The sequence below is a fragment of the Prinia subflava genome, chromosome Z (genome assembly GCF_021018805.1).
Source record: "Prinia subflava isolate CZ2003 ecotype Zambia chromosome Z, Cam_Psub_1.2, whole genome shotgun sequence".
In the NCBI taxonomy this organism is placed as follows: domain Eukaryota; kingdom Metazoa; phylum Chordata; class Aves; order Passeriformes; family Cisticolidae; genus Prinia; species Prinia subflava.
The window spans coordinates 11,802,876-11,817,654 of record NC_086283.1 but is presented as its reverse complement, the minus strand read 5'-3'; the positions used below and the strand labels follow the sequence as shown (position 1 = coordinate 11,817,654).

The following is a 14,779-nucleotide window of genomic DNA, read 5'->3' as shown; positions in this document are numbered from 1 at the left end:
TCAACACTGGTCTTCAGATATTTGAGCAGTGAAATAGTGTTGCTGCTGTTCTCTTCTTCTGGCTTCTCAGGGCTGTTTAGGTAGCCTAGGCATAAATTTTTTGTGATGGTTATATCAGCAAATTCTCCTAGAACAGAGGCAGCTTACTCTGGCCCTAGGTAGGTTAGTTGACAAAGAAGAACAAAACACAACAAAACAAAACCTCAAACCAGGAAAGAAAAACTTATTTGAGTTCTGCAGATGTTCACATAGACCATTTCTTACAACAAAACTTCTTGGTCTGAATCTGTCAGCCTCTGTAAAATCAAGTCAGCAAAGAGCCCTTAGTGAACAATAAATGAAAAACTTGGCCCAAGTCTGGCAGTAGATGCAGATTAAAGAGCAGTAGATGTAACTGGCTGTGATACCTATGGCATTTTCAGCAACTTGTTTGAAGGGTTAGAGCCCATAGGTTCTGCCCTCAGTGGGATGGTGCATACTAATGTAGGCTGTTTTGACTGGAATGTTTTTGCAGTGTGGCTGCTGCTTCTTGGATAGGGAGCCTTTTTGGTCAGGAGAAACTCCAGCTCACAGTATTTTGTTTAGCTGCAGTTCAGGGTGTTAATTTATAATTAGGCTGCAGTGGGATGTAATCAGATCCTTACTTTTAGGGAGTATGGGGTTTTTTTTGCGTGTTTTTACTGAAGAACTCATTAGAATTTGAGGGGAGTTGAGTGCATCTCGGCCCAGTCATGCACCTCTTCCTAAAGCACCTAATTCAATTGATTGGGATGTTTATTGACAAGAAATACCATGTCAGCAGGACCTTAATTATTTAATCTATCTAACCACAGCATGAGTGTTAGGAGTAACACAATGGAGGTAGATAAAACTCTTACATCTCCATGTCTCAGCAGGAACATTGGGAAAGGAAAGAGGTAGTTTTTATTAGTAAGTATATACAATATTGTACAATTGCTGCTTGATATGTGATGCATCAAATATGTGCCACACCATGAAAATAGTTATAATTTTATCTGTCAGTTTGCTCAAGTGTGACTGAGCTCTAATACTAGTGTTAAATATCATATGTAATTGATATATTTTTCTGCTTTGTTGTAGATTATATCATCTTACTTAAACTGTGAGACACGAATACTTCTTGAAAGTTAAGAATTCTACAGGTAAGAGTTGAGTTAACTAATTTTCTTTTTATAAAGACCATTGCTGTTAATCATAAAGTAAACACAGAAGTGTTCACTCTTCACATATTACACCATAAAAAGCTGAAGAAAAATCACGTGAGATGCTCACAGTGATACAAGCAGGATATTTGAGAAAGACAGATGTCAAGAAGGGATTTGTAAAGGATTGTCATCTGACAGAAAAGTGGGAGCCAGTTGAAAAAGTGGCTGGAGGTAATGGTCACACAGACACCAGGTGTTGGTAGCATGACTCCTGTGCTGGCTACTTGTCACTGTCCGTCTTACATTTTCAGATCCCCATAGGGAGACCTAAACTTCATGTTCAAGAAATGCCCCTAGTCCCCTTGGGGTTGTTGCTAAATAATAGCATACCTAGCAAGTTAAGTTGTTGTTCTTTGACTGATGTCTCCCCTGGGGTAAACAAGAGGTGATCCGCAGAGCAAAAAGTCATCAGCTCTTTGTTTAAACAATCTGCTAAAACTCCTGCCTAGTGCTTAAGAAAAAAGGATTTGAGTCTTTTCAGGAGTATTGTTGAAAGATTAAATAATTACTCTGTTCATAATGGGAAAAATCCCACTTTGCTGTAGATGGTGTTGTAAAACCTTATAGTCAGAGCTGACATGAAAACAAAATATGAGCAGTTATACCTTATCACATAATGGGGCAGTTGTGTTTTTTTACTTCTAATGCAGCCTGAGACAATGCAGGTAAGCAGTTGACTGGACTTCAAGTAAAGGACGGAGTAACACAGAAATTTGATAGATACTTACAAAACCTATGATGTCCTTTATGTTATGAACTCAAACTCCACTTTACCAGGCCACTGAAAACTTCGTGAGCTCTTTAATCTACAGAGCCCTTGCCATCCTTTCAGTTTCTTCCTTTTTGTATACATCTATTTCATCTTACAGCTTATAAACACAATAAAGGAAGTTGTTGAAATTGGAGAACTAAACATTTTTCCATACGCAAACAGCGCTTCCTGACTGCACCAGATTCTGTTACCTTGCCTCAGTATCATAAAGAGCCTGAAGCTGAGAAATTGTGTTGAAGTTCCTTTGGGTTTACATTCTTGGAACTTTTCCTAGAACAATTTCACGACTTAATTTGCATTTGGTGTTAGAAAATTTTTAAGACTCTGGTGCTTTGTTACTTATACCTAGATTTTGAAAGGAAAAAGAATGAATGCCTGATAAGTTTAAAATAAAGTTGTAGCCTTTTCTTATAAAAATGGATGGGCTAACCTTGAAATCCCAGTAAGTTGCATAGAGGTATTAAAAAAATTAAAAAGCTATGTTGTCTTCCAAACATTATAAACTAAACAAATGAATTAAGTATAAACTTTTCTATCTTAATCTTTATTTATATAGGAACATGGTATATAAGAATTTTTAACACTGTTAAAATGCTCTTAATTTTCTGTGTTCTGTCCCAAATCTTTGTCTTTCCATTCTTGCAGAAAAGGAATTTTTTTTATTATTAGCTGTTCAAGCATGTTTTAAGATGAGTTTTGAAATATTTCCTGTAACAAAGACCTTTTTTTAAATACTTTTGAGACATTTTAAAGTGATCTATTAAATAATCTATCTATTTTAAGGTAATCTATTTAAGTAATTATTTACCATATTTAACTACATGATAGCAAATGCTGCTACTGCTTCTGCAATATCCTAGGTATTTGTTTATCTGCCTGAATCTGAAATGAGTACAAAGATAATAATAGAACCAATGTAATTGTGTGGATGTACACATGGCTTTTGGCTGTACAACTGCATAAATGTAAATTGCTTTATAGTTTCACACTAAAGACCTTTTGAAGGGTTTTTATTACTTTGTGCTTAAAATGCCTCCCTGGAGGCAGGCAATACCTTGGACATCTTCTAAGATGTTCCTAGTCAGTTCAATCATTTTTGAAGGAAAAAAAAAAGAAACACTGAAAAACCCCATGAGTAGGTCCATCCTTTCTCCATGTAACTTTCTCCCTGTACTAGTCCTTGTTTGCAAATTATACTTATGTGATACAAAACATTTGAGCTGGCATACGCTGCATTATAGGCATCTGGCTGTAAAATGCTACAGAAGATTTTCCACTCTTTTAAAAGTAATTTTTTAACGCTTGACCAATTCACAACAAGCTTTGAAATTTTAGTGATTATGTAAATTCTGAATGCCCTTCCTTATCTGATGGTTGAAGTAGTTCCAGTGGGTTGTACTGGTTTTTTTCTGCAACTGCTTTACCAATGTAAGAAATAATTGTAATTCAAAGGCTGTATAGAAATATTTAATTTGTATACCTGTGCTACCATTTATTACTGGGGAAAAAAATCAATAATAAATGATAGAAAAAAGCAGTAATAATTTTAGTGCTTCATGCATTGCATAGCTGAAAAACCCATTTGAGCTTGGTTTTATTTTGAGAAGGACTTTAAGTTAGTTATTGTTATTCCATGAATATTTCGTCTGTGGAAAGAAGAAATAACAATAACAATAACAACAATAATAATAATCCACAACATCAAACCTAATAATTTAATCTGAAATAATTTTTTGGTAATGTTTCACATGGAACCAATTCACCTGAGAAAAGGTCATGGCAATATACAGAAAATTGTGGCTATATACCCTGGACTTGAAACGAATCAGATTATCGAGCTGACTGTTACTTGGGCCCACAGTGAGTTGTTTTAGGGAGCACAACCACGTGAGAACTATTTCTTTTGGGGAGCAGGGACCAGGGAGAAAGAAGACAGAGGTAGCTCTCAAATGGTTTAGTTGTGTAAGCTGGTGTCACAAACAGGGTCATGAAAAAGGCAGTGATAGTCCAAGGGAACTAGAATGAGGACACAGGTGGGGTGGACAGAGAAGAGGAGTGGTCCTTTCACTGGCAACCTACTGTCCTGTGATCTCAGCTGTCTCATAACGTGTCTCTTTGCAATTTGGGGAGGAATTCTCCAGTCTGATGAGCATGGCAGAATAAAGGGACGAGTGTCTTACTAGTGCGAGACCCCAGGAAACACATCCATCCTACTAGCTCCTAAGGAAAATATGCCCTGAGCCTTCCTCCAGCTCAGATCTCTTTTAAGACTTCTGTTCTTCCTCCTTCTGAATCCTTTTGGCAGATTGAATTTACGTCATGCTCTGGGGATTTGATTAATTTCCTATTATTGGCCGAGTCTTGCAAATCCCTGCACTCAAGGTTGGCAAGTGTTCTGTTAAATCTTGATATAGATGAGTTCTGCTCCTGCACATTCACTATGGCATCTTTACTATCCGGGACCATCCACCCAAACTGTGTTTGTTTGATGAGTGACACCAGAATGTGAAATCTATCCTATTTGCAGAGTGAACAAATTTTCCCAGTATGGAACTTTTAAGTGATTTTTACCATATGCCTTAGGATCATAATTTAAATTAAATTTGCTCAAAATGGAAATCTAGATTCAAGCTGACATCATAACATATGACCTCCACTAGCAATGAAAACTGAAAATATGAGACAAGGACATTAATCACTGAATATTTTATAAGCTGCCCTGAATGTTCATCTGAAATGTTAACGCTATTTTATTATATGCAATAACAGCTTCAAGTAAAAATTTATGAACACTGTGAGGTGCCTAAGATAAGGCAGTCAGACTCATTTAATTGTACCCTGGCTCAAATCTTTTGAGTCTTTAGAGAAGTGCACAGAGCCCCTTGCATGCCTAGCCTGTTGCTTTTAGTGCATGCGTAACCACCTCCTTTTACTGGGACTGGAAATGTGAGCAGGATAGTGGGGATAAGATTTGGCAGCCAGATTTGTGTAAACTCAAATTTGTTCATACATACTCATTTGCAGGAGAAGGTGTTTAATGAGAAGGCGTCAGCATGGAAGTGTCTATGAAGTTCAGATCATTGTTTTCTGGGTTTTAATTCTGCTTAGCAGTTTGAACTTTGAATGGAGTTTGGAGAGCAAGTGTGGGGTTTGTTTTTTTGTTTGTTTGTTTGTTTGTTTTTTTAATACATAGCTGTAGTTGTAATGTTGAATGTAGCTAAGTATGGAATATAGTCAGTGTAGTAGAGCTTACTTAGGCAAAACTGACCAGGGCTGTCATCGGTCTCTTCAGATGACCTGATGGAATTACCACTTTAAATCAGTTCGTAGTTTCATTAATTTTTTGAGTCTTGGTGTATTTTCATTGATTCAGGGTTTTTGTACCTGGTATTTTATAATTAGCAGGTACAAAACCTATTTGATGGTCTGAAAAGGAAGAAATTTAAGAATGTCTTTTTAATTTGATCTCAGATGTGCCCTTTACATGTGAACTCATCAGTGTAACCCAAAATCTTCAAAATTTGATGTCATACATAGTTGGCTTGGTAGAGTCTGGAAAAACACAAGGTAAATTGGTTTATTAGTTTCCAAACTATTCACTGCTGCTCTTTTGCTGGGAGAGCTTCTTTGTTCCTATGTGGATTGAGCCAGTGATTTAAAAATAGATATAAATGCTTTTATAGGTGAAAGTGAGCTTAACTGACAGTAAGTTGGTTGTAGCTTTTGTATTTTGCTTTATTGGGTAGTTCTAGTAGTAAACTGAATTTATTGAAGTAAATCCATGAAATTACCTTAATTGCCTGATCTCAATAATATTTTTAAGGAACTCCACTATTTGCATATTTTTAATTTAAAGTAAGGTACATAGTGGAGCTTGTATATGCATATTGTTTGAAGGCTTTGAATGGCTGGCCTGTCTGATCCATTTTAATAGATTCCAGCCTTTTTCCATGACATCATTATTATAACAGACTTCCTAGAAAATATGAACAGCTGCTGTGTATTTTTTCCCTGTGTTTGATATTAAAACTGTAGTAGCTATTCTGCTCTTTACAAATGACAGCAATAGGCTTGTCTGATGTAAAACAAAATGAAGAAAAGTCCAAGTAAGGAGCTGAGATACTGTTAACGGGCCAGTAATGTAACAGGTCCCCATGTATGAATCATTTCATAATGCAATAAGGGGTTGCTTATGCTGCTGTCATACTGGTCAAAGGTTGGTCCCATTTCCTTCCCATCTCCTCCTGAACTAAACTGTGCATCATTAAAGATGATGAAAACAGTATTGTGCTCAGCTTCCTGGCCCAGATGGCAATTTGCATGAAGAATTTTACTCTATTTTTTTTTTCCTAATATTCTTATGCAGACTTTGCATAGATGTTTTGAAGTTCTTTCCAGTTCAGGTCAAGCAGATTTCTGTCTTGTTTCTCTGTGCATTTTTGCATTCAAGGGTGGCTTAGAGGCCACTTAACATGGAGCCTGGAGTATTAAATAGAGCTAGGAATTCATCAATCTCATTGTTATATGTAATTTTCTATCTTGTTCCATCTGTAAGTACTGTGAATTGCTGAATAGTGTCAAAGAGGGATGTGGACCTTTGGATCATTATATTCTATGCCATCTGAAATACCTCGGTTGGAGTTTTAGTATCGTTCAGACAACTTGTGCAAACCAACCATAAAGTCTGGTATGTTTCATGACTCAATATCTGCATTTGACACAACAAAAGCAGCAGGTATAAAGAAAACCTGTCCTTTCCGTGGCTCTGAATAGAAACACACAACACTGTCTGGCTGACTTAGAGACCAGACAAGTCTTGGAGTGTAATGTGGCCATGAGACAACTCATCATCCATTAATGCTGTTATCTCAGTCCTGTGTCTTTTAGAGTTCCTTCTTCCTCCATTTTCAAACAAGTCACCTGTGTATTTTCTCCTGTGTCTAGGGGGAAAAAATAGCAACTAAGTACTGTTCTTGATGAAGCAGGGAGATGGTCTGTGCACCAGGTGTGTGGCTGTGAGCTGATTGAAAAGTGCTCAAAGAAAATCAATACTAACCTTGCAATGAGAAGTTAGATGAGGAATGGCTGCATTTCTCCTGTCTGTGGTGTTCATCAAATGGTGCCTGTTCTGCGGAGCACATAGAGAAATAATTTCATGAACAAAATAACTAATACCTTTTGGCAATTAATCAGTTACAAGCCCTTCTTCATCTGTTAAGGACTCCATGAGAGACTGCTTGACCTGTTCTCCATTACTGTCCTAAAGCAGTCTTGAAAGCACATGATACATAAATAATATTAATGCAAATTATTGTTAGCCCAGATGTGAGAACACATGAAAATTACCTTCTGTTCCATAACCACAGAAGATCAATAAACTGAGTGTATAGTGAGTGATGCCCAGAGAAAAAATCTGAGGTCATTCCTTCGAATATTTGATGCACCAAAGTACCGAGGAACTAATGGTTGATATCTGTGGCTTCTGGGCTGCACCACACCCTGGATAGGAAGAAAGCTTCAAACCACACAAGCCCTTTTGAAGGTCACCTCACACCAGGTGGGTGACAAAAATGATGGTTAACAAAAATGCAGTTTTATTCCAATGTTAGACAATTTCTGAAGCTTATATTTTTGGTCATCTCCTTCTTGATTACATTGACATGAGTGAAAAAGTCTGATAGTCAGTGGAAAAAAATTATGCCTCTTTTTCACTTAGTTTTTGCAGGTAATTATAAAGCAAAGTGAAGAAACAGCATGTTATGTATAAGTATTTTGAGACTCTAGTTCTTATCATACCACTTCTGCTTTGAGGAAAAAGTCTTTCTCATTATCCTAAAATTTCCCAGTATGGGGAAAACTGTAGGGACTTAATCCTACTGATTTTAGCGTACTGTTTTTTCTTTTTTGAAGCATTCAGAAATTAATTTATTCCTTCCCCTTCTCTCAGCCGTGATATAGTTTTCAAAATTACAGTCCTCTGTTATTGCATTTCTGGTCAATCTGGCTTATTTCAGGTGTGCAATCAGGCTGTGGATTGTTTTATTAGTTAATTTGTGTAAATAAACTTTTTAAAAAATAATTTTTCCACTTCCTAGCCCCAAAAGAGGGTTCAAGAGTGTAACTGATATTTGCATAAATATGTATTAACAAGTTTTAAATATATGTCAGAGATAAATATTTGCCAGATCAGCTTATAAAAATTCTGCTTACAAAATAAATTTATTTTGTGGCTGTTGTATTTATTTTAAAAATGCAAAACATCAACCATCCTGTAGAGATGAAACACTTCTTGGTGAAATCCAATTCTGCAGTCATGGATACATATGAACTACAATATATAAAATATCAAGTAATTTTATGATAATTACCACATCCATTCTGAATTGTGTGACAAAGCAAAACTGTGTAGAAATTCCACTGAAATTAATGTGTTTAATCTATAGTTACACCACTGAGTCAGACAGTACCAGGGATCATTCATTTGTAATTTGAATGCAGATAAATCTGTAATACAAATTTCTACCATTCTTCAGACGTGTCATGGAAAATGTTTTGCATTTTGCTTCATAGTCATCTGAAATAAAGCTCAGAATATGTCTTAGTAATAGTATATGCCCACAAAATGTAATTCACTGAAAAATTATTTAACCACGGCTTTCTTACTGACACCCTTCTTACAGTGAATCTGCTCACCTGTCAGAGAGCAGAGAGAGCAGTGAAGAGTAGTTGAATATGGCCTGTTTTATAATAAATAACAGGGTATTTTAAATTGAGAGCAAGAACTGGTTATTCTCATTTGCAGTACGAATGCTTTTCCATTAGATTTGTGCTCAACTCAGTGGCAGACAGTGGAACAAAAAGTATATCTTCACAAGCTGAACATGATCTTTCAGGTATCTGTGCATCTCCTAGCAGCAGTGCCTGGCCATGCAGCAGGTCAGGCAGATGCTTCATCTCTTCCACCAGAAGTACTCAAAACATCAAAGTTTGAGATGACACAAAGACCCTCCTTAAGGCCCACAGTGCTCGGAAGCTTTTACTGTTTTCTGTGTTTTTCTCTCATATGTAAATGTGTATCCTCATGATAAACCCTGTAGGGTGTAGCTCACATGTGAAAGTGTCAGTTCCCAAGACTATTGGTAATAACAGGACTTGGAATGATTTTTGGGTTGGGGATATATTTTGGCCTTCTTCATCATCAGCTTTACACTGGCCCATGTTGGCTATGAGTATAATCTATGATAAGCTATTGCCTTTAAAAATGGTAGCCTTTTCTCTGTGACATGAGTTGATGCCTGTTAGAACAAATGCAGAAGTCTGTACTGCAAATGATCAGTACTAGAGTAACTGCAATATTATTGCTGCTACAGCCACGATATTCAAAGACTGGTAAGGGGGGCAGGTTTTGCACAGAGAGGTAATATCTTTTATTAGATGAACCAGTATAGTTGGAAAAAACAGATGCTTCAGACAAGAAAATCCTCCTTCAGGATGGTGCAGGAAAGGCTTTCTATGCCCAGAAGCTTGTCTGTTTTTTCCAACTGTATCAGTTGGTCTAATAAAAGATATTGCCTCTCCCTGTAAACTTTGCTCAACTGAAACATGAGCATTTTTGTCAGCCCTTTAACAGAAAAGCCTGTAGCAGCATGGGCATGGTGCTTTGCTGGATTTCATGTCATACTTCTACTCCTGCTTTACCTGCCCTGCACTTCTCAGACTGCCCTACACTAGGTCAGAAAGGGAGAATATGTTGAATTAATAAGATTAATAGACGCGGACTGACAAAGTTTATCAAAGTAGTTGGTTTATTCCTTTCCTCAAAGCTTTAGATTAAATTTTTAATGGAAAGGAAATTTTGCCCTCTAGGGAGTCTGTTTCTTTCTCCCCACTTGAGAGGTGTGGGTCCTGTAGATCCTGTTAATGCTGATTTCCTGGTGTGATCCGCCTGTGTATTAGAACAGTTACAGAAGGGGAAATTGTTCCCTGGCCATTGCTCTGCTTTTCTGATGAGTCTGATTTTGTAATGTGCTTAGATCTGTAGTGATAATGCTTGCCCGATAGCTGGTCATAAGTCTCTTGCTTGGATTTCAAAAGGGCTCTGGGGCTCTCCTTGCAGAAAATAGAAGACAAAAATATTCAGTGGCTTAACAGGAAGTGTGTCTAAAAGGATTTGCTGTAAAAACAAAAGGAGCAGTGTTTCCAGCTAGAGCACCAAACATCTTGGAGTCCACTGTGGAAAATGTTTATAGTGTCGTATAGTTTTATTAGCACAGATTGAAGGAAAGCACCTTTTTGAATGATATTGTGGCCTAGATTCAGTACCAATGGACTGTTGAATGGTGGTCAAAGAAAACCCCTCTCGGCTGTGGGGTGAGAGCAGGGAATCTGTAAGGAGTACTCAGCTTTCTTCTGCAACATACAAGGGCAAATACTGCTTTCAGACTCACTGAGGGTCCTACATGTTTTGAGGGGCGTTGGGTTGCAATGCCAGGAGGCTGTGTGTGGGTGCCCTTGGGCACGCAGATTATCAGGCTCAAAGTGCTCCCAAGTCCTTCCCCAGGGACACTGTGAAAACAGTGGAGCTGTTGCCTTTCCACTCCTCCACTCCCAAGATGCCGCATATAAAACTTGTTTACTTGGGCTGGTTTTTAGCTGACATTCTCTTAGTTGTGTTTTGCTCAGTGTCTCCTCGGTGTGGTGGGCAGTAACATGTGCAGAGCAGTCTCTTGTCTCTGCACTGAACCATGTGTGATAACTGTAGTGCCTTTTACCCACCCTGGAAGGATTTATCTCTTCTCAATCAATAAATATTATTGAAGAACCAAAGTTCACTAGCAAGACCATCAATTAGTTTAATTGTCTTAGGCGTCTTTGCTGCTTTAATTGTGCTGTAGCAATGCCAGCTGTTGCTGAAGGCTGTAGCTGCAGGGTGAGCCTCGGGCTGCCCTGGAGTCCCAAGACAGTTTGGCTTTTACACCCCTGCAGCAAGAGAACAAATAGTTCTCTCTGCACATTGCAGAATGAGGTGTGAGTGAGCTGTTGTGTCTCAAGGAACTGGACCAGAGAGTGAGGCTGAAGCCAGGGCTTGAAAAATGTAGCCTGTGCCTAAGCGCCAGAATGAAAAATAGTTGGGCTGGCATTCTTCCTGTTGTGTTTGGAGGCAGTGATGAGGGTTTGGATTTGGACATGAAAAGAAGAGATACCTCTGTGTTAAATCTACATATAGACCAGAAATGAGTGAGGAGAGAAAGGTGTGAGGGAGAAGTGTGTTTTCTCACATGCTGCCTTCATGCCATGCGTTGTGTCCCTTACTCTTCTGCCTCCAGAAGAAAGTCTTCTGTGGTCTCGCTTGGTATGAGCTAGTCCACTTCTTGTAGATCACTAAGTAACTTCAAGCCTTTAACATCAACACCTTTCACCTTCTGTCCCTTCAAGAGACTGATTTTTCAGAGTCCTCAAGTTTGTGTGCTGGATTTCTCCCTTCCCACCAGCAAGCACTAGGGTTTTTCTGGTTGTGCTGCCACAGGACTACAGTGAGTGCCAGGGTGGGATGATCCTGGTGTCAGCATTCTGGTGGGATGTGACAAGTTGGCCTGAAAAGAGGCTAAACCCTAGTGTTCTGCAGCAAAGAGGAGGCAGACATCCTTCTGCTTTGAATTCAGCGGTCTTTTCATTGCTGCTTCATCCTTGCAGGCAGCTGTTTCTTGATGCTCTCGATGTCTCTTGCGTGGTTCTTATGAACAGCCATGAGCTGCTGCAGCTTGGCACACATCTGTGCAGCTGAAGAGGTGTCCAAAAAAATTGTTTACTTGCTTGCAAACATGAGAAGCCAGCTATGATGTTTATTGCCCATTTTTAAAGGTCATTTTACAGCCAAAAGAAAGCTAAAAAATCTGGAGACACTTTGGCATTTGGCTAGCTGAGTGGGCGGATAGGTTGTTTTCAGTCCCTGATTAAAGCACAATGTGTTGGTGCACAAGGGTGGAGAAGCAAACCAATTTGATTATAGTATGAAGTATTGCTGAGGAGCTGAAATACTGACCATGCCAAATTACCAGGTGAAAGTCTGATATAAGCAAATGAACGGCACCTTTGGCCAGGAAAGTCAAGGAGAGAAACAGAAAACTTGACCTGAATCATCAGAGAGACACTAACACAGGCAGTTGTGTGTAAGCTCTGTGTATGTGGGACAAATCAGTGTTGTCCAAATCTCTCTTTAAAAAGTAATGAAACACACAGCTACCACCATGAAAGCTTAATGTGCAAGGTCTGCTGTAAATTACACTGCAGTGTATCTCGTACAGGGACTCTGAATGCTGGAGCTGGTGCCTCCCTGACATAATTTGAGGCACATGTGGTAACAATTCAAAGATATAAATTCTAATATATGTAACTTGTAGTGTAGTCTTGTTGACTTTTGCCAAATCTGGGCTAATAATAATAAACAATATTTAATATTTTTGGTGATTTAACTGGCTTGGAATCCAATCTGTTGAATCTGAATAGCTTTTTGATGGTAAAACAGCAGTATCAAAAATTAAGGGACCGGTGAGATTGACATGGAATCTGCTTGGTTTGTAAGTACACATGAGTTTTCATGGAACTACTTGAAGATTCTGAAGATTGAAATAAAATCCACTGGATTTTTTCTCTTTGATAAATGAAAGGTAAATATAATTGATATTATTTCAACTTTTTCCAAGAAGAGTCTTGCAACATTTATTTCTTGCCCTTATCTCTAGCCTCTTGACAAATGTTTCATTTCTAGGTTTAGCTATTAGCGTCATTTCTTTACTTCAGCAAAATTCCTTTCTTTTTCCTTCTGTAAGTTAGTAGATAAGACTTGCTTTTAGCTGCTGTATAACATGAATTTTTGCATATGTACAGTAATCCTATTTTGTAGTATTTGCCTTTTGCAAACTCTTCAATGATTTTTTTTTCTCCAGGCAACTTGAAATTTTTCTTCTTCTTCTTCTTGAGGATTCTTCATCATGTATCCTCACATTACTTTGTACTATATTCAGAGAAGCCTCACTCTTTCCCACAGCCGTACACACCTTGTGCTTTGAAAAACTGACCCATTCTTTATGTATGCTTGTCTTCTTTTGGCTGTGAAATAAATGCTTTAAATCTCTCTTCTCCCATGTTAATTCTGGCTAGGTTGATTGGTGTTAATCTTTTTCTCTTAATAAATCCATTAATACCAAATTCTTCAGCTGCCTCTGAAGAATCTTAGAGCTTCTTCTTCTGGGCAGTTTGCTTCTCCTCCATCAGGATGACCAAATCTTTCTCTTTTTCCAGTGATAATCCAGGAGCTGCCTCCTCATCATCTCTTTGTTTATTTTAGAGGAGACAGAAGTGCTTTTGTCCAATGTCAGTCCAGTTAGGCACATGTTATCTAATCAGTGCCATTTTTGGGAGATTTGAAACCTCCTGGCTCCAGCTATGTGAAGTGTCTGACATTTTTCCTTTGGGCTCCATATCTTTTCTTCATTGGAAGGGAACATAATAACCCCAAACACCTTTCTATCACAAGATATTATGACTAAAATTATTTTCCTCTATTTCAACTTCTGGTTGCAGAAAACTGTAATTATAAACTTAAGAAATGCTATCTTATTTTAAAAACACACAAGTCCTTGCATGCTGCATTTATTCCTTAGGAAAAAAACCCCAAAACGTTGCCAGACAAAGTAGTTAAACTACAGATCGTTACCAGTATGTTTTCATTCAGAATTTTGCTTGTTTGTAGCTAATCTTTCAATTGCTTTATTTTCAGTTTAATGATGAAAGTTTATAGTCAGCAAATAAACTAACAATTTGTCATGGTCACTCAGAAGTTAAAAAGCCAGCCAGATGCTGGCTTTTTCATTCTCTATTCTTGTGTTTTGTGGTGGCTAAAATACCAGCTGAGTGTCAGGCTTGCTTAACTGTCTTAATGCTTTTCAAACACTCATGACTGCTAAGCAAAGTGTTTATTCTTAGAATAAAGAGTAAAAAGACAAAATATTTCATACTCTTGAAATATTTTATTTTTATTCCTCCATTTTTTTTTTCTCTTAAAAGACGGCACACTATTTTTGTAAACAAAAATTTGTTTTTAAAGGAAATAGTCAATGACTTCTTGGTGTCTCATTTTTAATAATTTAACAGAATACATGGATTTGTGTTCATTACATTTTATGCCTTTGCAAAAAACACGTTGGGAAGAGTGATGGAGAATGAGCCAAGACTGTGAATAACTGTGGAAATATCCATACCTGACTGAATAAATTATGATCCGTGGTCAACCAAAAAATTGTGCTACACAGTGAAAATTTTTCCATTCATTTCCTAAGATGGTTTTTTTTTCTGCCTGTTTGTCAAAGCTATCATTTAGATCAGATATATTTTCAATATATATTCTTTATATAGTGTATTTTGGACGATTCTTTTGTTGTCAATCCACCTGCCCTTTGCCATAGCTTTTTTCTTTTTTTAAGAAACACTAAATTTAGGATTAAGAGATTCTTTGGATTGGTGAACTAAATTATTCTGGTAATGTTTGACTAATGAGAGGAATTTTCACTGGTATGAGATAAGTCTCAAAACAACAAAATTCATATAATCAGCACTGAAGAATAAGCAACATTCACCAAACAGGAACTCAGAGAATAGAAAAGTTTGAGGAAGCAACATAAATGTGAGCCATCCATGAGCCCTGGTGGCAAGGAGAGCCAACAGCTTCCTGGGCTGTACTGGGCACTGTGCTGCCAGCAGGCTGAGGAGAGGATTCTGTTCA

General features: G+C 37.7%; 1 protein-coding gene across 8 annotated transcripts in view; it reads left to right on the top strand.

Moving 5' to 3' along the window:
- Window positions 1-14,779, top strand: part of BMPR1B (bone morphogenetic protein receptor type 1B) — a 238,069-nt gene that overhangs the window by 90,443 nt on the left and 132,847 nt on the right. For all 8 annotated transcript variants that reach the window (XM_063423772.1, XM_063423762.1, XM_063423770.1 and 5 more), the window contains one exon: window positions 1,102-1,163. The gene's annotated coding sequence lies outside the window, so the exon portion shown is untranslated. The remainder of the gene's footprint in view (window positions 1-1,101; window positions 1,164-14,779) is intronic.